At 41.0% G+C, this 25538-nt stretch overlaps 1 long non-coding RNA gene across 3 annotated transcripts in view; it reads left to right on the top strand.

The window, feature by feature from the left end:
- Positions 1-960: 960 nt before the first annotated feature.
- Positions 961-25538, top strand: part of LOC129651379 (uncharacterized) — a 55368-nt gene continuing 30790 nt past the window's right edge. For 2 of the 3 annotated variants that reach the window (XR_008714109.1, XR_008714118.1), the window contains exon 1: positions 961-1435. This is a non-coding gene — a long non-coding RNA (uncharacterized LOC129651379). Of the gene's footprint in view, positions 1440-25538 lie in introns of all 3 variants that reach the window. The other variant, XR_008714113.1, reaches the window with a different exon arrangement.

Here is a 25538-nt window from a genome sequence, read left to right as displayed (position 1 = left end):
ATTGAATTTTGCTGCTTTAATCATCATAAGTCAATGAGATAAGAGGGCAAAATAGGGTAGTTTTTGCTATGAAACTTGGAAGTGTGGGGTTAGAGATGCTAAAAAAAAATTCTTTTTAAACAAGTGTCATTGAAGCGACTGTAGAGAACTGGGTAAAAACCCTGAAGGATTTTGTACTGAAATTGACTGTAGGTTTAGTTGTGTTTTTTTTAAACAAACAAAAAACAACCATCCAAAACCACTAAAACTATAACTCCTAAGAACTATACTATGGTTGTGGTAGATGTAATGGCAAGTGAATGAACCTCAGTTGTTAAATCTATGTTCAAAGTATTAGCAAACAATTGTATAGTTAAATGCTTTATGCTGAAATAATATTTTCAAAAGCTATATGTCTTATTTTTGTCATGATTCCCACTTTACCTAACTTTATTCAGTTGATCAACCAATCAATATGAAACTCACAGGCAGAAAAAAAAGCAAGCCTTACTTTTGAGAGCTGAGATTTTTCTTTTGTGCCTTGATGCTCACCCTCTCAAGTTCACCCATGGCTCACTTAAACATCCCTAGTGATGGAGCAAGCCATCCATGGAGTGGATAAATGCAGGGAGCACCTGGGAGACCCTTGGCTGTGGGCACCACCCCAGGTGTTCACCGCTCCCCAGGTCCCCCCCTCCATGCTCTTCACATCCAGCCTACTCCTCTCACACAGAGGGAGGAAGGCCTCCATGCCCACTGCACATGTTCTGCCAGAGACACAGTTCCTTATTAGGGACAGGCTAGCTAGAGCATGGCCAGTTTACCCAGGAGACTTTAGAGTGTGGCTCTACTATTCCTGAGAGAGGCTGTGGTGCCGGCCTCCCACGTGCCCAGCCTGTAATCACCACAGACACTCAGATAGCACGCTGCAGCTGAGAGCCCCACCTGTTCAGCTGGGCTCGTTTCAATCTTCCTTCCCTGAAGAGCTAGGCTCAGTTTTTGAGCGTGGGGAAATGACTCACTGCAAAAATGTGAAATAGCACTTTCTTCACTCTCCTCAGAGTTCATCCAGAAGATATCTAACTGGAGAGAGAGACAGACATCTCAGTCCTGGGGTGTCCTCCCCACTCCTGGCATCTGTATCACCTCCAGCATCCAAGCTGGTCTGGGGTCAGGTCCTCTAAGAATGCCATCCATGTGAAAGTTCAGTGCTATACTATCAACACCTGATGCTTTTTAAATGCTGGGGTCCAAGAGGACTCTAACTGAGGAGTGAGAGAAAGACTGTTTGAGGTGCTACACACACAGCCTGCACAGTGACTCATATATCACAGACATGTTCAACAACGTGGATCATTTGTACCCTAGAACATTCCTTTGGGGAGGAGTCCTAGGTCTGTTTGGAAGATGCCTTTGAGCACTCATGGCTGGGATAAACTGGAGTCACAGTGTCTGAGTAAGTAAGTAGTTGCTTTGCTGTACCTGGAAAGATGTTTATAATCTTGTATTTAGATGGGATAAGGGCCGTGGTGAATCATCTTTGCCGTGTTTTCAGTGCTTAGAGTCTTGGGTTTGGCAGTGGTGGAAAGACTGGGGTTGGCAAGCGCCACCTTAGGGGGTGGCATTTAGGTTGAAGCCTGGCTGGAGAAGCGGAAGGAGAATGTTCCAGACCCTGAGGTGGGGATGGGTCTGGTGTGTGAGAGTACAGACGGCACCAGTGTGGTTGGGCCGAGGAGGGGACTATGTGTGATGACGGCTGGAGGGAAGACCCTGTGGGGCTGGTTGGCCAGTGTTCAGGCTCTGGGAGAAGCTACCCTGGACATTTTGCATTCTCTGACTGTCTTTGTGTACCCGCTAACTACATGGACATTTCCCTCATTGTGAGTTTCATGGTCCCAAGATAGAAACCACACATAGGTTTCCCAGCATACCTAGCAGCCAGGCCTGTCATGTGACCCTGGGGGCAGTCCCAGTTTCCACCAGTCAGAGTTTTGGAGATCTAATAAGTATCACAGTAACTACACTTAACAATATATTATATACATTATAACAATATTATATAAAGGTTGCTAAGAGAGGAGAACTCAAATATTCTCACCAAAAAAAGAGAGAAAGAAATGGTGATTATGTGAGGTGATGAAGGTGTTAACTAAGCCTACTGTGGAACCATTTCACAATACAGAAGTGTATCATGTATCACATTGTACATCTTAAGCCTACACAATATTATATGTCATTCATATCTCAGTAATGCTTGGGGAAAAAAAATCTGGAAAAGAAGTTTGGAGCCTGATATTTGGGCCTTGAATATCCAGATTTCTAGGAGAAATATCAATCACCTCAGATATGCAAATGACACCACCCTTATGGCAGAAAGCAAAGAAGAACTAAAGAGCCTCTTGATGAAAGTGAAAGAGGAGAATGAAAAAGTTGGCTTAAAACTCCACATTCAGATAACTAAGATCATGGCATCTGGTTCCATCACTTCATGGCAGATAGATGGGGAAACAGTGGAAACAGTGACAGACTTTATTTTTGGGAGCTCCAAAATCAATGCAGTTGGTGACTGCAACCATGAAATTAAAAGATGCTTGCTCCTTGGAAAAAAAGCTATGACCAACCTAGACAGCATATTAAAAAGCAGAGACATTACTTTGCCAACAAAGGTCTGTCTAATCAAAGCTATGATTTTTCTAGTAGTCATGTATGGATGTGAGAGTTGGACTATAAAGAAAGCTGAGTGCCAAAGAATTGATGCTTTTGAACTGTGGTGTTGGAGAAGAGTCTTGAGAGTCCCTTGGACTGCAAGGAGAGCCAACCAGTCCATCCTAAGGAAATCAGTCCTGAATATTCATTGGAAGGACTGATGCTGAAGCTGAAACTCCAATACTTTGGCCACCTGATGCAAAGAGCTGACTCATTTCCCTGATGCTGGGAAAGATTGAAGGCAGGAGGAGAAGGGGACAACAGTGGATGAGATGGTTGGATGGCATCACCGACTCAATGGATATGAGTCTGAGTAAACTCCGGGAGTTGTTGATGGACAGGGAGGCCTGGCATGCTCCCATGACCCCATGCAGTCCATAGGGTCACAAAGAGTCTTATACGACTAAGCGACTGAACCGAACTGAGATATCCAGGTGGAATGTTTCACTGAAAGTTTTTGAGAAAGGGAACGACTTGGTTATAATCACATAATCCTAGGACAGGATAGAAATTTTGACACATGCAAGGCTTTCTGCAAATATTTGTTGAAAAGAATTGGATATCTTTGTCAACGCTTACATGTAATTTCCCTACATGTAAAAAATTGAAGGTAGTTCACTAGGTATGCTTTTAAATTAGAATTTGGAAATTATTATCCTGAAGTATCTGAAGGATCTTTTCAGTAAGAAAAACTCACAATTGTTCTGAATCTTATGATGTCAGATTCTGTCTGAATCTATAGACGCCAGAGTAAACGAAAACAGCTAAAATGAAAGAAGCTAATTTTGAACCTCGAAAGAATTCAACCATCAAGCAATAAAAAAAATTTTTTTAAATTAGGTTCTAAGAGTGACTAATGAGAATTGGAACAAAAGTATAGCCTTCCTATAAAAAACTTTACATGACAAATCAAAGATAAAGGCTCGTAAAGAGTTCTGCTGCAGAAGAGATTCAGGAAATATTGTGGAAAAGAGATTCATTTTAGAGCCATATTCCAGCCCTGAATGGGTGGAGCAAAAGATTTTTGGAATTATGTGGCCAGGCAAATTGAAGGCATCTGCAGATTCAGTTTTATCTGCAGGACCTTATAAAAAGGGAAGGCGAAGGGGAAAGAACAAACAAATATCAAAGATAAAGATTCTGGAATAATAATGACTTGCATATAGTTGATGCTCAATAAATGTTTATTGATAAAAATTGGTGCACAGAAATGGTGGCACACAGAACATTTAAAAGAAATAATAAAAGTGTCCAAAAGAATAATTGATTGCTATCCAACTACTGTTTGTGGGAATTTGGTTAAGGAGAGAAGGTGTTTGGTGAAAAATTTCATTAGATAGTCCATGAAACCCACTGTGCCCTAACTTACAAGCAGTTCTGTCTTCATGTATTTGTCATGCCTGCACCACAGAATTCTCGAGTCCCAAATGTTTGGACCAACAGTTAGTTCTTGAGCAAGGGAGGCTAGGTCAGGTGCCTAAGAAACAAAGGCCCAGTCGGGTGCTGCATATTGAATGATGACCCATGTAGCCTATCAGATGCAAGATGCCCACAGAGAAGCTAGGCGGGCCAGACAGTCACTCCTAGAGTGAGACATGCTGCCTGGGATATCTGGAACTACCACTGTGTCCCAAACAGTTGGAAGCCACTGTTTCCAATTCCTTAAGCCTGTTCTACATTCTAATGTTGGCATTCTGAAGGACTAATTGCCTGCTCAGGTAGTTCCACAGGCTTCCTTAATTCTGTGTGTATTGTTACAAGTCCGTGTGACCTAAGGCTATCTCAGCAGGCCTCTTCCTTGCAACCTGAAAGAAGCAAATTATCATAGGCTTTAGTTGTAAATATGTATTTGTGTCTAACTATTGAATAAAAAAGGAGACACACTAAAATAAACCAGTTTTAAAGATTATTATTACTGCTCCTGCAAACCTGCTCTTTGTGTTACCTCTTCCTTACCCGTTGGATAAAATCTAGGACAGGATATATAACTTTTCTGGTTATTCTGAAGTAATAGAAGTCTTCATTTCTGTCAAAAACAGCCTCTGTTTGGTCATTTATATTACCATACTAGTTCATTGTGCTTAAAGCCAGTCAACAAACAAAACCTTCCAAACATCAAAGTTAAAGGCTCTGCACTCCCCATCTAGGCCTGCAGTAGGTGGGAAGAGTCTGTGAAAAGTCTGTGATCAGTCTCCTTTCTCGTTACCCTCTGACTCCACCCTGCGCATTAGTCAACTCTGTCAGGAGGGAAACAGTGGGTGTGGGCAGGAAAGATTTTACCTGAATGGCACTTGTGTGATGCTGACTTTCTTCATCCTTGAACAGTATTTAAAGCTGGTCTCTTGTGAGTTCCTTCATGGGCTCTTCGGAGACACAGCTGACCCATCATCACAACAGATCTCTCACCTGTGGCTTCTCACCATGGGTACTTGCAGCTGCCTAGATAGCACCCCTCGCTCAGCCTGTGGCCGTGGACTGTATATTTTGAGCATCTCTCTGCTAATCAGTGTCGCCTCATGGCAGAATCTAAGATAGCAGCTCTCCAGCTCTTCCTCCTGGCCCATTAGGACCCTCTGTCCTAGGAACACAGTCACTGCTTACACCATAGCCCCTATTCTACTTCCAGATTCTGCGTGAGTGCGACCATTGCCCTCAACATTCTTTAGGTGGGGAACAGACCTGGTCTGTTACGCACCACAAACATCCATCTCTCCCTGAAGCCCCCCTCTCTCAACCCCTTCCAGTGAGGGGACAGTGGGGGCTGTGGGACTCACACTTAAATCCTCTTTCTGAAAGAATCTTCTAATCTCCAGATTTCTGGCCACATCAACACTTTCATACCCAATTCCAGCACAGTTCCTTTGCAAGTCCTGCATAGCTAGGCCGTGCAGTCTCACTTCAAAATGGAGGAGTATTTGGTACCCATAATCTTGGGACCTCAGCCAAAAATGAGTCTGGAATAGCTCCATTTTAATATCTTATTGCATTTGTAAAGACCTTTCTGTAATTCAGGAGACTTATGGATTTGTTTTGTAATTGTTTCACTTAAAAAAATATCAGTGACAATTGATCTATTAGGAGACTAACTTTTTGTTGTTGTTTTAAATTTATTTATTTTTTATTGAAGGATAATTGCTTTACAGAATTTTGCTGTTTCCTGTCAAACCTCAACATGAATCAGCCATAGGTACACATATGTCCCCTCCTTTTTGAACTTCCCTCCCATCTCCCTCTCCTTCCCACCCCTCTAGGTTGATACAGAGCCCCTGTTTGAGTTTCCTGAGCCATACAACAAATTCCTGTTGGCTGTCGATTTTACATATGGTAATATAGGTTTCCATGTCACTCTTTCCATACATCTCACCCTCTCCTCCCCTCTCCCCATGTCCATAAGTATATTCTCTATGTCTGTTTCTCCACTGTTGCCCTGTAAATAAATTCTTCAGTACTATTTTTCTAGATTCCATATGTATGTGTTAGAATACAGTATTTATCTTTCTCTTTCTGACTCACTTCACTCTGTATAATAGGTTCTAGGTTCATCCACCTCATTATAACTGACTCAAATGTGTTCCTTTTTATTCTTTTTTCTTTTAAATTAATTAATTTATTTTAACTGGAGGCTAATTACTTTACAATATTGTAGTGGTTTTTGCCTTACATTGACATGAATTAGTCATGGGTGTTCATGTGTCCCCCATCCTGAAACCCCCTCCCACCTCCCTCCCCATCCCATCCCTCAGGGTCATCCCAGTGCGCCAGCCCAGAGCGCCCTGGGAGAATAACTTTTTATGTCTAGAAAGTAAAGTCTAATGTAGAACTAAGTGAGATGGCCCACAAAAAATCCTTAGCATAGTGAATGACATAATAAGTGCTAAATAAAAACTAGTGTTTATTATTACTATTAGGTATCCTTTCACTTACATGAAGAGAAAGAAGTGAATTTGAGCATCTCAGTCGGATTTAACACATGAATAAATATTTGAAATCCATTTAGCCCCTTTGATCTCCATGAGGTTGCTAAGTATATATGAGGTAAATCACCCTATTAAAAGCTGTCTTTCTCCTCTTGGCCTACCAATGGGGAAAATCCACTGATTAGTCTAAGAGGTGTAGGATCATATATAAAAAATACACATTCTTTAGAGAACACACCACCCATACAACTCCTGAATTTGAACTGTTCAACATCTTAGAAAGAATCCATGCTTAAGACCTCTGTGCTTAAGAACATGGAGTTTCAAAATCTTTGTTCCAATAATCTCATTTCCTTTCATTTGAATCCTACAATGTTTCTTATGGTTTAAGTAGTTTTATATTATAACCGATGCATCTTGCCATCACCATCAGAGTGCAAAATAAGTATACACTTTTTCTTTTTACTTTAGAAAACTTTTTAGTTGAAGCATAGTTGCTGTACAATATTATGTAAGTTACACATGTACAGTATAGTGATTCACAATTTTTAAAGCTTATATTCCATTTATAGTTATTATAAAATATTGGCTATATTCCCTTTGTTGTACAATATATCCTCTTTTACTATTCAAATTAATAACTCTCAAAGCCTCACGTAATACAGGAATGATTTCTTCCCTTGTAGAGTTTTTTCTTTATAAGCCAAAAGCTCCAGGGGGTTATTCAATTTAATACCTGTTCCGTTGCCTCACAGAGAATTTGCTTGGTTGCGCACTGGAGTTGTGCCTTTTCTGCAGCTATTACTGAGGTTCCTGCAAAAAGAGGCGGTCCAGTGTGATGGACATTCTGTAATGCATGTAGAGAAGTGTTTAAGAACACATATGATAAAGATCTCTGTAAGAGTACTGAAAAGTAAATACATAGGTAGTTAGGTAAGTAGGTAGATAAAGAAATAAATTATAAAGCCCCACCCCCAAGAAAAAGAGGCAGTCCAACACTCTGCTCAGAGCCTCTGCTTTGATGATAAAGGCATAGGTAATACTTTCTTTGAAGGAAGCAGGAAGATGAGTGCAAAATGAAGAAGTGGGCCTAACTTCCAAATTATAGCTCTTTAGTTCCATAGCTCTTTCAGCTTGTACTCTCTGTTATTTTCCCAGGGCCACCAACAGTGACAGAGTGGCTGGGAAGGGAGGGTCTGTAACCTCAGCCACAGGTGGAACTCTCCCATGACAATCAAGCCCTGGGGAAAATCTCAACCACTAGACCAGACTGCCCTCTCCACTGGTTTCTCTTCAGAATTGAGTGCCCTCCAGCTTGATGGCCTTGAAATGAGACCAGTTTAAACCCTTGGAGGTATAATATTAACATTAAGTAAAGAGGGTTGGTGCCCCCTCCCTCTTCTTTGAATCTCCTTGGCCCTTATACCAGTTTGCTTATTTGTTCCCAGTAATATCTGTGTTCCTTACTAATAAGGGCCAAGCAGGTAGAGCTTCCTCAGACAAAGAAGACCTGTGCAAGGCAACTGGGTACAGCCCCAGCTGGAAAGACACAATAGTCATTAAAATAGTGCCCATCTGTGTGGCAGCTTCACTTAAAGGGGATTAGGGGAGGAAAATTAGTGTTCGCCACGTTGGGTATATGTGTTAGTCGCTCAGTTGTCTTACTCTTTGCGACCCCATGGACTGTAGCCCTCCAAGTACCTCTGTCCATGGGATCCTCCAGGCAAGAATACTGGAGTGCAAGAATACCTGGGTCTCCTGCATTGCAAGTGAATCCACCACTGTCCCTGGTGGATTCTGAGCCACCAGGGACAGTAAAGAATCTGCCTGTAATGCAGGAGACTCATGTTCGATATCTGGGTCAGAAAGATCCCCTAGAGAAGGGCATGGCAACCCACTCTAGTATTCTTGCCTGGAGGATCCCATGGACAGAGAAGCTTGGTGGGCTACAGTCCACGGGGTCTGAAAGAATAGGACATGACTGAGCGACTAACACACATTGGGTGTCTTGCTACACGTGTGATTGAGCTACTTAAAATTTTTTAAATGTCCAGTGGCTTATGTCAATACTTGGGAGATCTAAACTCCTAGGTAGACTTGCTGCAAGTAACCTGAGTCAGATACCTAAGGCGCTAGCAGGAGAACAAGTCTGGAAGGCCATCCCTGCTGAGTGAACTGGAAAAAACTTAAAAACCTGCATCATCTTACAGGTTGACTAACCTGAAAACAGATCTCAAACAGCACACACAATGATTTGGTGGCAGTTCATAAGCAGCACCTATTATGGCAGCAATACCTCTGCCATCAGCTGAGAGAAATTTCTGACCAAGATGCCAGATATACTGAGTCACCTACAATCCCCTGCCACCCACATCTCTCACTTCTGGCTGCACAAATATGTATGGGTGGTTTCAAGATGTGATTTGACTGATTTGCCTCTGAGAGATGGCTTGTACCATGTGTAGGAAAAAAATTCCATCAACACAAAGTTGACCATTTAATTCTTCTGCCGGGAACAAAAAGGATTTTGTATGTTTGTTGATCTAGCCTTTACTTTGTAGTGAGGGACATGACAGAGAAACTGGCTAAGCCATGCTCTTTGCCTTTCAGATTATTTTTAGTAGGTAATCTTGTCTTAAATGGATGGAACATGGCAGCAATCGTAGAGTTTTAAACTTTAAAAGAAATAGAAACACAAGAGAAAGTCTAAAATTTCCATTTGGAGCCTGGCTTCAGTGGAGATTTTCCAAAATATCAAAGATGACAAAACTCCAAGGAGTGGGACAAATTTTGGCTTATCTAATTAAAAATAGCTAGTATTGCTTTTGTGTCTCTCCACATTTTCTACACTCTCGTATCCTTTACTATTTTCTATGGGTTAAACTTCCAACTCCTCAGCCTGAAATACAAAGACCAGCCAGAATTTTCCTTCCAGCTTTATGTCTCACTCCCTCCTCCATTCCTAGAATCCATACTCCAATCTCACAGGACTACCCATTAATCCCTGTAAATTGTTGCTGTTGTTGTTCAGTCCCTAAGTTATGTCCGACTCTTTGTGACCTCATGGACTGCAGCATGCCAGGCTCCCTGTCCCTCACCGTCTCCTGGAGTTTGCTCAAACTCACGTCCACTGAGTTCGTGATGCCATACACCCATCTCATCCTCTGTTGCCCTCTTCTCCTCCTGTCCTCAATCTTTCCTGGCATCAGGGTCTTTTCCAGTGAGTTGGCGCTTCCCATCAGGTGGCCTAAGTATTGGAGCTTCAGCTTTTAGCATCAGTCTTCTCAATGTATATTCAGGGTTGATTTCCTTTAGGAATGATTGGCTTGATCTCCTTGCTGTCCAAGAAATTCTCAAGAGTCTTCTCCAGCACCACAATTCAAAACCATCAATTCTTTGGTGTTCCCTGTAAATAACAGGTACTGTAACACAGTCCACACTGTTCACAGGGTGTTTCTTCTATCCAATAGGCTCCTTCTACCTTCTCTACATAAAAAAACTTACCTGAAATGTTAGCTTTTATGTCAGGATTTAAAACTGATTACTCCTTTCTCTGTACTCCTCATCCATTTAGCCCTGAATTAAATTATATGATTTTTTTCACATGATATTGTGGTTATTTGTTTGCTCATCTGTCTCCTCCATTAGACTTGAGCCCCTGCAGGGCAAAGACAATATCTGATTCTCTACATCTACCCTGGAACCAGCAATGCCTGGCACAAAGTATCTACTCAACAAATATATGTTCATCAGTGTTGACTATTGAGAATCAACAGCTTGCTGAACAACCCTGTGTCCTGGCCCAGAAGCAAAGTACACAACACCATGCTGAGCCTTGTTGGGTTCTAAAACCTTGTAGTTACCCAGGAGGATATGAAAATAATCTTACTCAGGTGACACAGACTGAAATAGATACTGATACTCAATCTGCTTTGATGTTATGACCCAGTTATAGAACCTGGGCTTTGGTCTTGATCTTGGGAACATACTTTTAACTCATCACTATAGCTACACTTTACTCTTATGTGCCCAAGTTTCTGCTTTGATACATGCCATCCTAAGGACTGTGAAAAGTGAGCTTCTTTCCTCATTTAATGCAATGAAAATGGGAAGACATTAACAAGCTAGCTAAAAAACTTCACTCTTAATTCCCTATTAAACACAACTTTAGGAGTACCCATATCTTTTTTACTTCTAGTCCTTGATTTAAAGGTGAGATTCTTCAAGTGGTTAAACCACTCTAGCATGGCTTACTTAGCAATGGGGGATTTTCCTAGAGACACAGGTAAAGCAGAGTGACGTAGGGGGATTGGGATATTTCCAAAGCCTTGCTAGAAATGTTTTGACACTCCTTCCACCTAAAAGTAGCATCTAAGTCCCCACTCTTTGAATATAGATGGATATGTGACTACTTGGACAGATAAAGCAACACAGAAGTGTTGCTGCATAACTTCTGAGGCTAGACTGTTAAGGTCATGCAGCTTTCCCTTGTTCACTGGACGACTTCTCTTGGAGCCCTACCGCAGTAGGTAAGAATTTTGACTACTCTGAGGCCAAGTACAGGTGCTCAAGTAGACAGCCCAACCCCCCATTCGTCCCGACCAGGTGCCATTTTGTACCCTTTAATCCAGTCTTTCTACTACCTAAATATTACCAAGTCACCTCTATCAATGTTATTTAGAACAGAAAAATCACCTAGCTGAGCCCAGTTCAAATTTATGACCAATATAATCATGATATGCAATAAAATGGTTATTATTTTAAGTCACTAAATTTGGGGGTATTTTGCTATGCAACACCAATAGGTAACAGTAACAGAAGTAGACAGTGAAATGCCCTGATTCCTTTTATTGTTTCCCTCAGAGAAGAAATTTAATTTCAATAGCATTATTGAAGTTTCTGACAAACATTTTTAAAAAATTTTTAACAGACACTTAAAAAGCAAGTAAGTCTGGTTTCTAAAATTGAAAGGGGCTATTGCCAGGGGATTTGAACATGTAGTATTTCTCTTTCCTCATACAGACTTGGAGCCCATCTCTGGGAATAGATACACAGACTTGTGTGCTTTATTAAATATAATAGACAATAGTCACAGTGTCTGTTAATTTCATCTGCTTCTCTGGAAAAGGAAAACTCATTCCATGAGTTTGTCAAGAGGTCTCAGATTCCATGAAGGAAAATTTTCTCTATATCTCCATAACATAAGCCTCATGTCTCGTTGTTTCGAGATTTGCATAGTACTGTAGCAGTGCTTACCCTTCTCTACTTTGCATTTTCATTTATTTCGTAGCAATCAAAGTTTAATTGCAAAGACAGAATGTAGTTTAAGCAGGAAGAAATCTTTTGTAGGATATTAAATGACTTGCCAAATTGTTAGGAGGATGAAAGAAAAAAAAATTTAGATTGAACCACATAGCAGAGCCAACCCACTAAATTTGCTGCTGCCTCCTCTGTGATCAAAAAACCACGGACTCTTGAATTACATCACCACTGCCATGACTGGGAAGCCACTGTGATCAGGAAGTCACTAGGATCTGGGGGCTGTCCCAGCCCTAGAACCACACCATTTTGGCTGCAAACTGCACCAGCAGAATAGATGCCAGGGACTCCATCTCTAAACACCCAAGACCAACAACTCAATGACCATGGTCACGGAGAAGATGCTACAGATTCTAGTTTACTTGTGCTTTCTTAATTTCCCTCAAGGGCATATGGGTGCTTGAATCTAGGTCACATCCAGAACCTAGTTGCAATAGAATCTGGGAAATGCAGTTTTTCTTTTGCTTTTATTTCACTTTTCAGGCTTTGTAGTATAAAAAGGCATGCTTGAAAGAAAGTGGGATGAATGTTGAATGCCAGTCTACATTATCATCATAACATGGATTTCTTCTAGTGGACTACCAGCAATTTGCATTTACCTTTATGTTCAATCTCCCAAAGCATCTAGCAATTTCCAGATAGTCAACTGTTTGAGATAAGGAAGTGGGAGTTAGGAAAAAAAGAAGGAAGAATCCCGAAGTTTCACTTGACTCTTTCAAGTTCTTACCAGGAAATGGAGTCTTCAAGGGCAGGATAACATGACATTAGTCTTAAAACTGCCTCTGTCTTAGATATTCTCTATTTTTCCTGCCTGCACTTCGTCCACTTTCCATTCACCTCAGCCTGCTTTGTGCCCTGGAAAGCAGAGCTATAGAGATGGATTCACCCAGGTTCTTGTGACCTCTGACTTCTCACTGGGCTTTGGCAAGAAGACACTGTCAGATTATTTGTCTCCTAGGTTTCCTCTGTACCAGACTGTGGTTCGGCCATAGCTGCTTCCTCTACCTAATGTAACTAAGCAAGTGGACTCATTGCCTGCTGGGAAACAGAAAGACAAAATACCAAGGCAACGGTGTTTTGCGGACAGAGGAAAAGGCTTTATTGCAGGGTGGCCAAACAAGAAGACAGGAGGCAATAGTCAGATATCTCTCCCCATCACCTGTTGAGTGAGATATTTATCATGGAAGAGGGGGATGGGCTGGGAAGTGATTGGTGGAAAGTAATTTGTAAGTTTCAAGAGTTCTCTGCAGAGGTACAGTTGTTCTTCTTGTCTCCTCATGAGTTCCATGTGCAAATCTGGGGAGGGCCCATAGGTTACATGGGTGGATTTTCCACCTGCCGTGGTTGTTCTAGTCCCTCCCCATGCCTGTGTCTGTGCCATGCTCAGTCCATGGGGCTGTCAGCAAGTTGTTTCCACATCTGTGGTTTCCCTGGGACTCTGCGAAACAGAGTTGGTTGTTCTCAGTGTACCGTTTTGTTTCTACATTATTGGCCTTGAGTGTGTAAGGTCCAGTGTATGGTTTCACTAATGTCAGTACCCAAATCAGAGCACTGGTCAGGGTGGCCCCAATCTGCCAGCCTCAGCTCCCACTGGGGTCTGATAAAGGTCCCATAGTACTGGTGGCTTCCTGCTATGCTCATCACAGAGTGCATCACCATCCTTAATCCTTGTAAGGGTGCTGGTCAGTGAAGGTGCTGTGTGTCTGATGCCAGGACACAGACTTCAGTGATGGTTACCATTCTCAGAGCCCATTGGCCTGCACATTCTCCCACCTCTTCACAGCACCATACTTTCTACATTCCATACTCTGTCTGATCAGACGTTCTCCTTTGGCTAAAGCTGGGTTGGCTTCCTCAGGACTGGTGCCCATGGTCCATGAGGCGGCTGTGGTTCTGCATAAAGCGTGTCATGATCAAGGGAGTTGGGTCTGAGGGGACGATGACTGCCGCTGGCTGGATTTAACTGCTCCATTTTACCTTACCTGTAAAGATGAGATTAGCAACCACCTGTCAGGACTGGGGCAAGGATTAAATAAGGTGGTTATGCATGTCAAGCAGCTGAGTAAACTGTGGATGGCTTTACAAATATTAGCTATTACCTAAGCATTTCCAAAGCTTGGAGGCTTTCCTTTCATCTTTACTACTACATTTTCCCCTTCTGCTAATTAAGTTTCTTATCAGTGTTGATATTGTAACTAGTACTGCAATCCTGGTGGTCTAAATCTTTGTTCTAGGAAGAGAGGAATGGGGGTGGGGGAGGCCAGGCAGAGGTGGCAGATAAAAAGCCATTTTCACTCCTAAATAGAGAATACTACCCCAGGGGCCCTAAAATTTCTCACTTATTAACTTAGGATGGAGAATTGGCAGAAAAAGTCATTACTATGGTTTGCGTCTGTGGAAAGTCAGCCGAGACTTCAGCCTTCGGCTGACAGGCATGGTTTACAGTAATTGTGACAGGATGAAACCAGAGTCAAGTGTGGCCAATCTGTGATTTCCACGGCACTTTGAGCCCCAGTTGTTTCAGATCTCCTCCAGATCTCAGACAGCTTTTAGGATTCTAAAAGAGTGGCCGGGACAGCTGGACAGCCTGGCAAAGTTTTCATAGGTTTGGAATCTGGACTTCCCATTTTACCAGACAAAGAACCTTTTAAAATATTTAGGGGCTCTTATTATAAGCAGTAAAGAGAGGTTTCTTAAGGCAAACTTCATATGATTATAAAAGATTAAAGTTTTTTTAAAGCATTTATAGGTTTAGGGATAATGATTTAATTATGTCAAAAGGATTAAAATTGGGTTATATATCCAGGTAAAATTTACCAAAAATTTCCTGAAGACTGTTTGTAAAAAGATGGTCTACACGTTGAACCATTCTTTTTTTTTTCTTTTCAGTGTCACTTATTTTTTTAATTTTTATTTTATATTGCTTGCTTGCTAAGTCACTTCAGTTGTGTCCGACTCTGTGAGACCCCATAGACGGCAGCCCACCAGGCTCTCCCGTCCCTGGGATTCTCCAGGCAAGAACACTGGAGTGGGTTGCCATTTCCTTCTCCAATGCATGAAAGTGAAAAGTGAAAGTGAAGTCTCTCAGTCATGTTCGACCCTCAGTGACCCCGTGGACTGCAGCCTTCCAGGCTCCTCCATCCATGGGATTTTCCAGGCAAGAGTACTGGAGTGGGGTGCCATGGAATTGTAGTTAATTAGCAATGTTGTATTAGTTTCAGATGTACAGCAAATTGATCATTATACATATACATGTATCTATTCATTTTCAAATTCATTTTCCATTTAGGTTGTTACAGAGTATTCAGCAGAGTTCCCTGCGCTGGTCCTTGTTGGTTATCTGTTTTAAATAGAGCAGTGTGTGATGTCAATTCCTGAACTATTCTAATGCAATCAAGTATTGCAAATCTAAGCCCCCAAATTAAGTCATACTGGGCTAAAAATTATCACATCATTCCATTATAAGAATTTATGCTCAGTGCCTAAACATAAACAGCTTTAAGAGAACAATGAAAAAAGTATCTGTCCCCTGACATAGCTATTCAGGGTACACATACATCTTCCATGCAGGGAAGGTAGTCAAAATGCTTAGTAAGTAGTACAGCACAAGGCCCAACCAAGTAGAGTAGACCCCACGATGATCTGCCTTTGACCTAACCAGCACATCCCACCTGAGTACCAGCTCCACCTGCATCCTATGCTCTACTGCTCACCACCTGCCGTCGTTCAGCCACACCAAAACAGCCCATCTCCAGAGCATTCTACGTTTTTCAAAATGAAACCCAAATTTCTTTAGGATAGTTTTATTCTTCACTGTCTACCTTCTGCATTCCACTACCAAAGACAGCTTGCAGCTTCTTGGCAACTTGCAAGAAGGTGGTCCCTTTAGAAGGGGAGCACAGTTCCACTGAAGAGGTACTGTCTTGAACACCACGTGCACTCACCACGCGGGACTGAAATCATCTCCTTGCACGTCCATCTTCATTGCTACTTCTCTTTAAGAGCAGGCAGCTTGTCTTTTCTTCTCTGCATCCCCAACACCTAACTTAGTGCCAGGCACACTGCCAACTGCTCAGAAATAGTTTGTTGAGAAAAAAAGCTGAAACAGTGATCTCTCTAGATCCATTCTGTAGTTAATGCAGTATAAGGAAATGATTATCAATTAAATTATATTTAATGTCTTACAATCATCTACTGTAAATCTACAATAGAAAATGATAAAATTGTAAAATAAAAAATCTACAGTCTAAGAATTTTAGTAGCTGGTGAAGATGAATTTGAAATCCATGGACTGAAGCTCCCGAAGTATACCTTTGTGTTAGATATAAGCACTAACTTGGAGAAGGGAATGGTAACCTGCTCCAGTATTCTTGCCTGGAGAATTCCATGGACAGAGGAGCCTGGTGGACTATAATCCATGGGGTCACAAAGAGTCGACACAACTGAGTGACTAACACTACTATTATGAGCACTGAACAGATTAAACCAGTATAGAGGAAATATTTAAACTACTTAACATGCTCTTTTTAAAAATAATTTGTAAAATAATAATCTTAAAAAAGGAAAATAATCAGTTTAGTGAGTCTCTTTTTTTAATAATCTGAGATGAGAATTTTCCAAAAATGAAGGTTGTAACTATTATTGAAGTTTTAAGCAGAGATGTGAATTATAGGAAACAATTTTCCCTTTATTAGAAAGAGAAATCTTTAAAGAAAAATAACTCACTGATTTTTTGTTTGTTTTAATTTATTTTAATTGGGGGATAATTTCTTTACAATGTTGTGGTGGTTTTTGCCATACATCGACATGAATCACCCACAGGTACACATGTGTCCCCCCATCCTGAACTCCCTCCCACCTTCCTCCCCACCATCCCTCTGCATTGTCCCAGAGCACCGGCTTTGGGTGCCCTGCTTCATGCATCGAATTTGCACTGGTCATCTATTTTGCATATGGTAAGATACATGTTTCAATGCTATTCTCTCAAATCATCCCACCCTTGCCTTCTCCCACATAGTCCAAAAGTCTTTTCTTTACATCTGTGTCTCTTTTGCTGCCTTGCATATAGGATCATCATTACCATCTTTCTAAATTAAAAAGAAAATACATGTTCATTGATGAAACCTAGAAAAATACAAAAGGGGTTAAGAAAAAAATCATCACCATCTACAGACACAAATAGTGGAAATAGTTTATTTCTTTTTAGTCTCGTTTCAATGCATATTGGCTTCCCTGATAGCTCAACTGGTAAAGAATCCGCCTGCAATGCAGGAGACCCTGGTTTGATTCCTGGGTCAGGAATATGCTCTGGAGAAGGGAATAGATACCCACTCCAGTATTCTGGCCTAGAGAACTCCATGGACTGTGTAGGCCATGGGGTCGAAAAGAGTCAGACACGACTGAGCAACTTTCACTTTCAATTCATATACATATATTTTACGACTAACATTGTATATGGTTTCATATCTGACTCTTTTACTTAATATCATGGCTTAAACTTCTTTTAAAATATTAAATGGTGAAACTCCTGTGCTCTTGGTCAGGACCCCTCTGGCCTGGCCTATTTCATGTTGATGAGTGACAAGCTGAGTGTTTCACCCTTGTCTCCAGTGCCTGACTCTGGGTAGAAATTGGCTAGGTTGTCTTACGTCTCTGGTTTTACATACAACTGGGTTTTATTTTTTTATTTCATCTAGTTTTCTTTCGAAACCCCCAAGCAAATCTTGGACTTTGCCTGTGGTAAGAAGACAACCCGAAGGAGAACAACAAATATGATTAGAAGAACAGGTGACGAAGGAGAGAACTCAAGTTGCTTGTTCTCAATACAGAGAATGATGGTGATGATGAGGCTCCCAGTGAAACCTGGGAATTAGGATTAATTTGCCCTTCAGCCTTACAAAGAATGTTCTGTGGCCCCTCCTGGTCCTCTCCACCAGCCGTCTCCACCTGCTCTGTTCCCTGGGAGACTGGCCCAATGCACTGCTCCCCAGGCTCTCTTGCCCTCGAATTATCCAACCGAAGGGGACCTTTATTTCCTGCCAAGTCTCTGCTTGATAGAAATATTTAACCCACGTGACCCTCTCCCAACGCTAGAGTACTTCATTCAGTCTTCAGAAGTAAGCTATCATCCGAGTTTCCTTAGCCAGGTCGTTTGGGGATAATAAACGTATAAATAACCCATTACTAGTTGCAGCAAGCGGCTGTTTATAATGACTATGATGCTGCTGGTGATGGTGATGACGATGGATACAGTAATAATCACTGTTGTCATGCTCCTAGTCAATGGCCAGGCCAGATCCTCAGAACAATCAACCAGGTAGCTTTTGTTCCCATTTCAGAGCTGAGGAAATCAAGTATGTGGACACTTAGGTAACTTTTACTAATATCTAATATTGACTAATATTGGGCTTCCCTGGTAGCTCAGCTGGTAAAGAATCTGCCTGCAATGCAGGAGACCCTGGTTCAATTCCTGGGTCAGAAAGATTGGGCTTCCCTCATGGCTTAGCTGGTAAAGAATCCGCCTGCAGTGAGAGAGACCTGGGTTTGATCCCTGGGTTGGGAAGATCCCCTGGAGAAGGGAACAGCTACCCACTCCAGGATTCTGGCCTGGAGAATTTCACCGAGTCAGACACAACTGAGCAACTTTCACTTTCACTTTACTAGTATCACACAAACCAGTACATACACATCCAATGTCTCACCTCCTTCAAATCTGTCTCAAATGGTATTTTCTCAGTTAAATATTTCCTGACTAGACAGGTTTTTTTAATGGTTACTTTTTTATAAATTAGAAGATAATTGCTTTACCACACTGTGCTGGTCTCTGCCACACAGCAACGTGAATCAGCCCCAGGCACACACGTGTCCCCTCTTTCCGGATCCTCCCTCCCGTCTCCCACCCCATCCCACCCCTCCAGGTTGTCACGGAGCACTGGTGAGCGCCCCGTGTCACACAGAAAACTCCCACTGGCTATCTGTTTTACATATAGCAGTGTATATGTTTGCATGCTGCTCTCTCAGTTCGTCCCACTCTCTCCCTCCTACTCTGTGCCCACAGTCTGTTCTCCATGTCTGCATCTCCACTGCTGCCCTGCAAAGGTTCATCAGTACCGTCTTTCTAGAATCCGTACTCATGCATTAATATACAATATCTGTGACTACACAGTTTTTTAAAAATACTACTTTATCAATACAGAATTGATTTACAATGTTGTGTTAGTTTATGGTGTGCAGAAAAGTGATTCAGTTATACGTGTATACAATAGTTTGCATTTGCTAATCCCAAACTCCCAATCCCTCCCTCCCCTACCTGCCCCCTACTAGTTAGTTTTAACATTTTCTATCCCCTCCTTGCTTTGTCTCCTTAGCACTTTTCACCAGCTAACATATTGTATTTTTTCTCATTTATCTTGTTTAATGTCTATCTCATTCCCCTCAAATGCTCTTTGAGGGGAGTAGTCCTTGTTTTATTCATTGCTTTATCCCAACACTTACATACATATTTTTAAACAAGTGAATAATAAAGCTAAAATTTAGAGCTACCTCTCCCTGACTTGAAAGTCTTTGTTTTTCAACAATACCCTCCTTAGCAAGCCACCATCAAAGCAAATACATAACAACCTCAAAGAGAAAAAAAGGCAACAGCATTATTTTTGAACTAGATGCCACCATTATGCCACCTGCTATGACTGTAACATAAGACAGCTAAGGAAAGAAAACGATGCTCACATATTTGTTTTTAAAAATATGTTTACTATCAAGACACCCATACATATGGTCAGGCCGTATGGGCTTTGCCAGAAGTGAAGTCCCATTTGGAATGACTGTTGAGCAATGGATTTGTGTCCTGACAGCAGCCACCCACCCCTCAAGGCTCTGCACAGGTGCCTAGTGAGTGAATAGAGGCTTTCTTCAGGGTCTGGGAAGCTAGAAGGGGGAGGCATGTAAACAGAACAAGCAAGGGTGACTGTGGGGGGCATGGATCTGGAAGGAGCAGACTTTTTTTTTTAATTTACTTTTTTTTATTGAAGGATAATTGCTTTACAGAATTTTGCTGTTTTCTGTCAAACCTCAACATGAGTCAGCCACAGGTATACATATAATCCCCTCCCTTTTGAACCTCCCTCCCATCTACCTCCCCATCCTACCCCTCGAAGTGGATACAGAGCCACTGTTTGAGTTTCCTGAGACATACAGCAAATTCCCGTTGGCTATCTATCTTACATTTGGTAATATAAGTTTCCGTGTTGCTCTTTCCATATATCTCACCCTCTCCTCCCCTCTCCCCGTGTCCACAACTCTATTTTCTGTGTCTGTTTCTCCACTGCTGATCTGTAAATAAATTCTTCAGAACCATTTTTCTAGATTCCTTTTATGTGCATTAGAACACGATATCTATCTTTCTCTTTCTGACTCACTTCATTCTGTATAATAGGTTCTAGGTTCATCCACCTCATCAGAACTGACCAAATGTGTTCTTTTTATGGCTAAGTAATATTCCATTGCGTATATGTAGCACAACTTCTTTATCCATTCATCTGCCAACAGACATCTAGGTTGCTTCCATGTCCTAGCTATTGCAAAAAGTGCTGCAATGACCAATGGGATACATGTGTCTTTTTCAATTTTGGTCTCCTCACAGTATATGCCTTGGAGTGGGATTGCTGGGTCATATGGTGTCTTTATTCCTAGTTTTTAAAGGAATCTCCATACTGTCTTCCATAGTGACCATATCAATTTACATTCCCACCAACAGTGCAAGAATGTTCCCTTTTCTCCACACCCTCTCCAGCATTTATTGTTTGTATACTTTTTGATGATGGTGGAAGGGGCAGACATTCTGGAATTGAACCCTGAATATTGCCTTTCCTTGGCTCTTCATGTGATTTATGATTCATATCTCATGACACTTAGCTTAGGAAAAGGGAAGGAAATAAAAGTTCATAAGCAGGCTGATGGTAAAAAATAAGCATAGCAGAAAGCTCATGTTTTCCTACTATATATATACCAAGGAGATGATCATACCAGGTGATATGAGCATAGGCAGTGACCTCAGATGTACACAGTTTTACCTGCCTCCTCTATCACTCACTTTGACCTTGTATAAGTTAGTCAGTCTTTCTAAGCCTCAGTTTCCTTAGTTGTATCCGTTCAGTTCAGTTCAGTTGCTCTTTCATGTCCAGCTCTTTGTAACCCTATGGACTGCAGCATGTCAGGCTTCCCTGTCCATCACCAACTCTCAGAGCTTACTCAAACTCATGTCCATCGAGTCGGTGATGCCATCCAACCATCTCATCTTCTGTTGTCCCCTTCTCCTCCTGCCTTCAATCTTTCTCAGCATCAGGGTCTTTTCAAATGAGTCAGTTCTTCTCAGGTGGCCAAAGTATTTGAGTTTCAGCTTCAGCCTCAGTCCTTCCAATGTATACTCAGGGTTGATTTCCCATAGGATTAACTGGTTTGATCTCCTTGCAGTCAAGGGACTCTCAAGAGTCTTCTCCAACACCACAGTTCAAAAGCATAAATTCTTCGGCCTTCAGCTTTCTTTATGGTTCAACTCTCATATGCATACATGACTACTGGAAAAACAATAGCTTTGATGGATGGACCTTTGTTGGCAAAGTAATGTCTCTGCTTTTTAATATGCTGTCTAGGTTTGTCATAGCTTTTCTTCCAAGGAGCAAGCATCGTTTAATTTCATGGCTGCAGTCATCATCTGCAGTGATTTTGGAGCCCAAGAAAATCAAGTCTGTCACCGTTTCCATTGTTTCCCTGTCTATTTGCCATGAAGTGATGGGACCGAATGCCATGAATATTACTTAGACTTGAATTTCAAAAGGAAAATAAGAGACCATATAATCCTTCATATAATCCTTTCAGCTGGACTCTTAGTGTCCCTAAATTTCCATGTCATTATGATTTTTTAACAATGAAATAAGAGCCCAGAGAGGGGAATCATGCCTGCATTTCTGCCAAATCTTAAGATTATGGTTCAAATTTTCCCCAAAATATCACTTGAGTGTTATGCAGTAATTTTACTCACTTGGAATCCTGAAGAATGTTCACTCAGTTCTTCGCTGAAAGGATCCTTCCTTGTTCCAGTTAAGGAGGAGTAGGTTTTGGAAATCCTTAGCCACAAGGTCATGATCCTAGAGGCCTGGGCATGTCACATGACTCAGATCACCACTTATTACCCTGTGACCCTCCCCCTATGTCTTCTTCCCCCTTAAACACCCGCTCTTAGTCATCTTTAACCTTTTTATTTCATTCCCTGCCTTGCCTCCTTTTATATCCAACCTCTGGCTTGAGTTGTGGGTCATTCTCAGCCATTAGAGGATCCTCCGATGGATAAAATGGAGCAGGGGGCAGGGGGAAAGGTCCTTCATGCCTTTGAGGGTACAGCAGGGTAGCATCAGAGACCCCATGATAGTCTGACTGCAGGACCACAAAATAAAGTATCTAAAAACCAGCAAGAATGTTAGCACTATAAATACACACACACGAGCAAAACCAAAACCTCCAGCTAGTAGTTTGTCAGTGTTTTATTCTGAGTCTCTGTCTCCCTCCCAGTTTTGAGTTAAATTTCTAAAAGCTCTCTTTTGTTACTTTAGCCTCAATAGTAGTTGAGTTCTAGGAAAGAAGGCATAAAAGTGTTTGTTCTGCCGCATTAGTAACCTCAGCTAACCTGCAGGTTCACGGTGGTATAGTGCATCCTTGGTGCCAAATAAAATGAGAGAGATTTCTGAGTAAAAGCATGGGAGAGTCTTTAATTAAACAAGCAAAATGATATGATCCCATTTCTCAATGAAATAAGTAAATAAGGGGGTTCCCCCACAGTTTGGCTAAAGGTCTAGTAACCTCCCCAAATCAGTGTTTGTGAAGTTCTTTACTTTTTAGAAAAACAGATCAATGGTCCCACAACCATCTCCTTGTGTAATTTCTATTTTTCCTGCTGGGACTTGCCATCTTTAGGATAATGTGTGTTCACTCACACAGTGCTGCCGCTGTTTCTAGAAAAAGCACACTGTGGCCCAGTGATTTTCAAAACCTGCAAAGCTGTGGAAGCCACTCTCCAAATGAAATCTGACCAAACTTCCAGTCTATAAAAGAAATAGAAGTGAATCCACTCTGGCTGAAGAAGGGAGCCCAGCCTGTCCCCTCAGAGCATCTACAGAAGATTGAGGGCTTGCAGAGCCCTATTAGAGCCTCTCTGCTCCAGATGGACTCAGAAACCCCACACTGGCCATCTCAGTGTCAAGGATGTTTGGATTAGGAAAGATCATCTTCTGTCACTTGCAACATTTATATAAAAGAGATTGAAGACCATTATCTCAAGGACGAAGCAACTTTAAGAATCCAAGGAATAAAAAGAATCATTCAGCCACATGTTTATTGTTCTTTTGCCTTACTCATGCAGAAGAGTGAATTCTATACCATTTTGGTGTTATTTTCATGGGTCATTGTTACTACCGTTGCTTTTATGGCATGAGAGGGAGGTTTCTGCATGTGTTATAGGCAAATATCTGTAATACTAGTAAACGACCACATGAGAGATTTTCAAAAAAAGCAAATTTTCATTTTCAAGCTACAAAATATTTTACAAATTATTATTTAGTATCACCTTTTCCTTTAGTTTAAAATGGCATAGTATTTTTATACGAAAACAAAAAGAAAGTATTGGTGCCAAGAGCAACTGTAGGATGATAGAAAAAAACAGAAGAAAAATGTTCATAGGATATGTTTTATGATATGTTTTATGATATTCCTAGAGGTTATGTGTTATGATATTCCTAGAAGTGACTTTCATGCCCTAAAAAGATTGTTCAAAGCCTGTTCTGTTTTCCTTTATGTTTTAAATTATAATCTAAAAAGCTTTGTTCTTTCTTAAGATTTCAAAACTTATACATCTTATTATTGCATTTACAAATCCAGAAGAGGTCAGTAATCACTTTTCATAGCATTTATACAACTTAAATAATCTTTTAAGCATTTAAAATTGTAAAAGTACTTTAATACATTTAATTTTTGTGCTTTACCTGGTTATCAAACAAACATTATCCTATCATACATAATTCTTATATGTCTACTAAATTAAATTTATAAAAATGGGTAAAATTAAGTTCTTTTCTTATCCAATTATTGCTTATAATCCAAGTAAAATTATACTATCCCTCTGAGGTCTAAATCAATTAAGCCAATTAACTTTTTATAAATTGGAATCACAGTTTTCCGGATACCTAGATATATCAAATTCTTAAACTCTCCAAGTAGTACTTAAATATACATAGATTGTTCTAAACTTAAAAGTGTAAATTATCGGGGTTTATTTACTTATCATTTTTAATATTTAATAATAATTCTTTCCAGTGAGGAAATATTATGTCCACCCAAACCACAGTGGTGTTCTACCCTAGTGCACTGAGTTTTCCTACTGCACCAAGAAAGCTTCTTTCCAGATCACTCCACTGATTCTTCTTCTTAACCCTAAGGGTCACCTGAAGGCTGAACCCTGTTAATAGTGATCATAACATGATTCCATAACTTTCAAAAAGAGCAGATGTTGTAGAGCCTGTTCCTGAGTTTAAATCATAGCTTTGTGTAATTCTTCCCTCAATGACCAGAAATCTGTAACTCCACTAAAATGATAACTATGCATTTCTTTGGTTCTCCTAAGATATAAATGTCATTTACTTTAATTCTGTTTGGCTTAAGGACTGCTCTATTGGTCAGAAATAAAATCATGCTAATAACAAAATGCTAAGTCAAAAAGAAAAGTTTTAGAGGACTGAAAATAGTGAAACAAAAAGCCGTATCAGTGAAACTGTGAAATTAAATATAATTTATGGAGATTCTCTAAACCCAAATAATTCGGGGGACACAATGCAACCACAGATAAAAGAAATAACTGAAGTGCTAGTGAAATGGTCACTAATGAAGGCCACTTAAACTAGGGCATATCATCCAGTGGAAATGTACACATGAAATAAAGAGTAAGGAAGAAACAGCGTTTAATTCTGATGCACCATCTGTTACCAGAAGCACAGTTCTGTCAACACTGCTAAATGTTTAGTCACATAAATTTATAGCCCTGTTACCTGAGCTTGACTAAATCCAAACAGGAAAGTGCTCTAGGCTGTTATTAGAAAATCCAAATCACTATTTAGAGTGCAGAACATTCTGTTTTTTCACCACAGACTGAGTTCATTGGAAAGTGCACATTTTAGGTGTTTAATGTACCCTTTCTTTATTCATCTACTTATTTATGCACATTAGTTGCTGTATGCTGTGCTGTGCTTAGTTGTCCAGTCGTGTCCAACTCTTTGCAACCCCATGGACTGTAGCCCTTCAGGCTCCTCTGTCCGTGGAATTCTGCAGGCAAGAATATTGGAGTGGGTTGCCAGGCCCTCCTCCAGGAGATCGTCCCAACCCAGGGATCAAACCCAGGTCTCCCACATTGCAGTCGTATTCTTTTACCCTCTGAGCCATCAGGGAAGCCCACACGTTAGTCACTACTTTTACCCAAAATGATCAGGAGCTTAATACAGTAAGTTTAATTTGCAAACATGTCACAGCATAGTCCAGTGTAGGTTGAGGAGGGGTTGGGTTTTCTCCTCCACACTG

The sequence above is a fragment of the Bubalus kerabau genome, chromosome 1 (assembly GCF_029407905.1).
Source record: "Bubalus kerabau isolate K-KA32 ecotype Philippines breed swamp buffalo chromosome 1, PCC_UOA_SB_1v2, whole genome shotgun sequence".
In the NCBI taxonomy this organism is placed as follows: Eukaryota; Metazoa; Chordata; class Mammalia; order Artiodactyla; family Bovidae; genus Bubalus; species Bubalus kerabau.
This window is presented reverse-complemented; position numbering and strand designations above follow the sequence as displayed.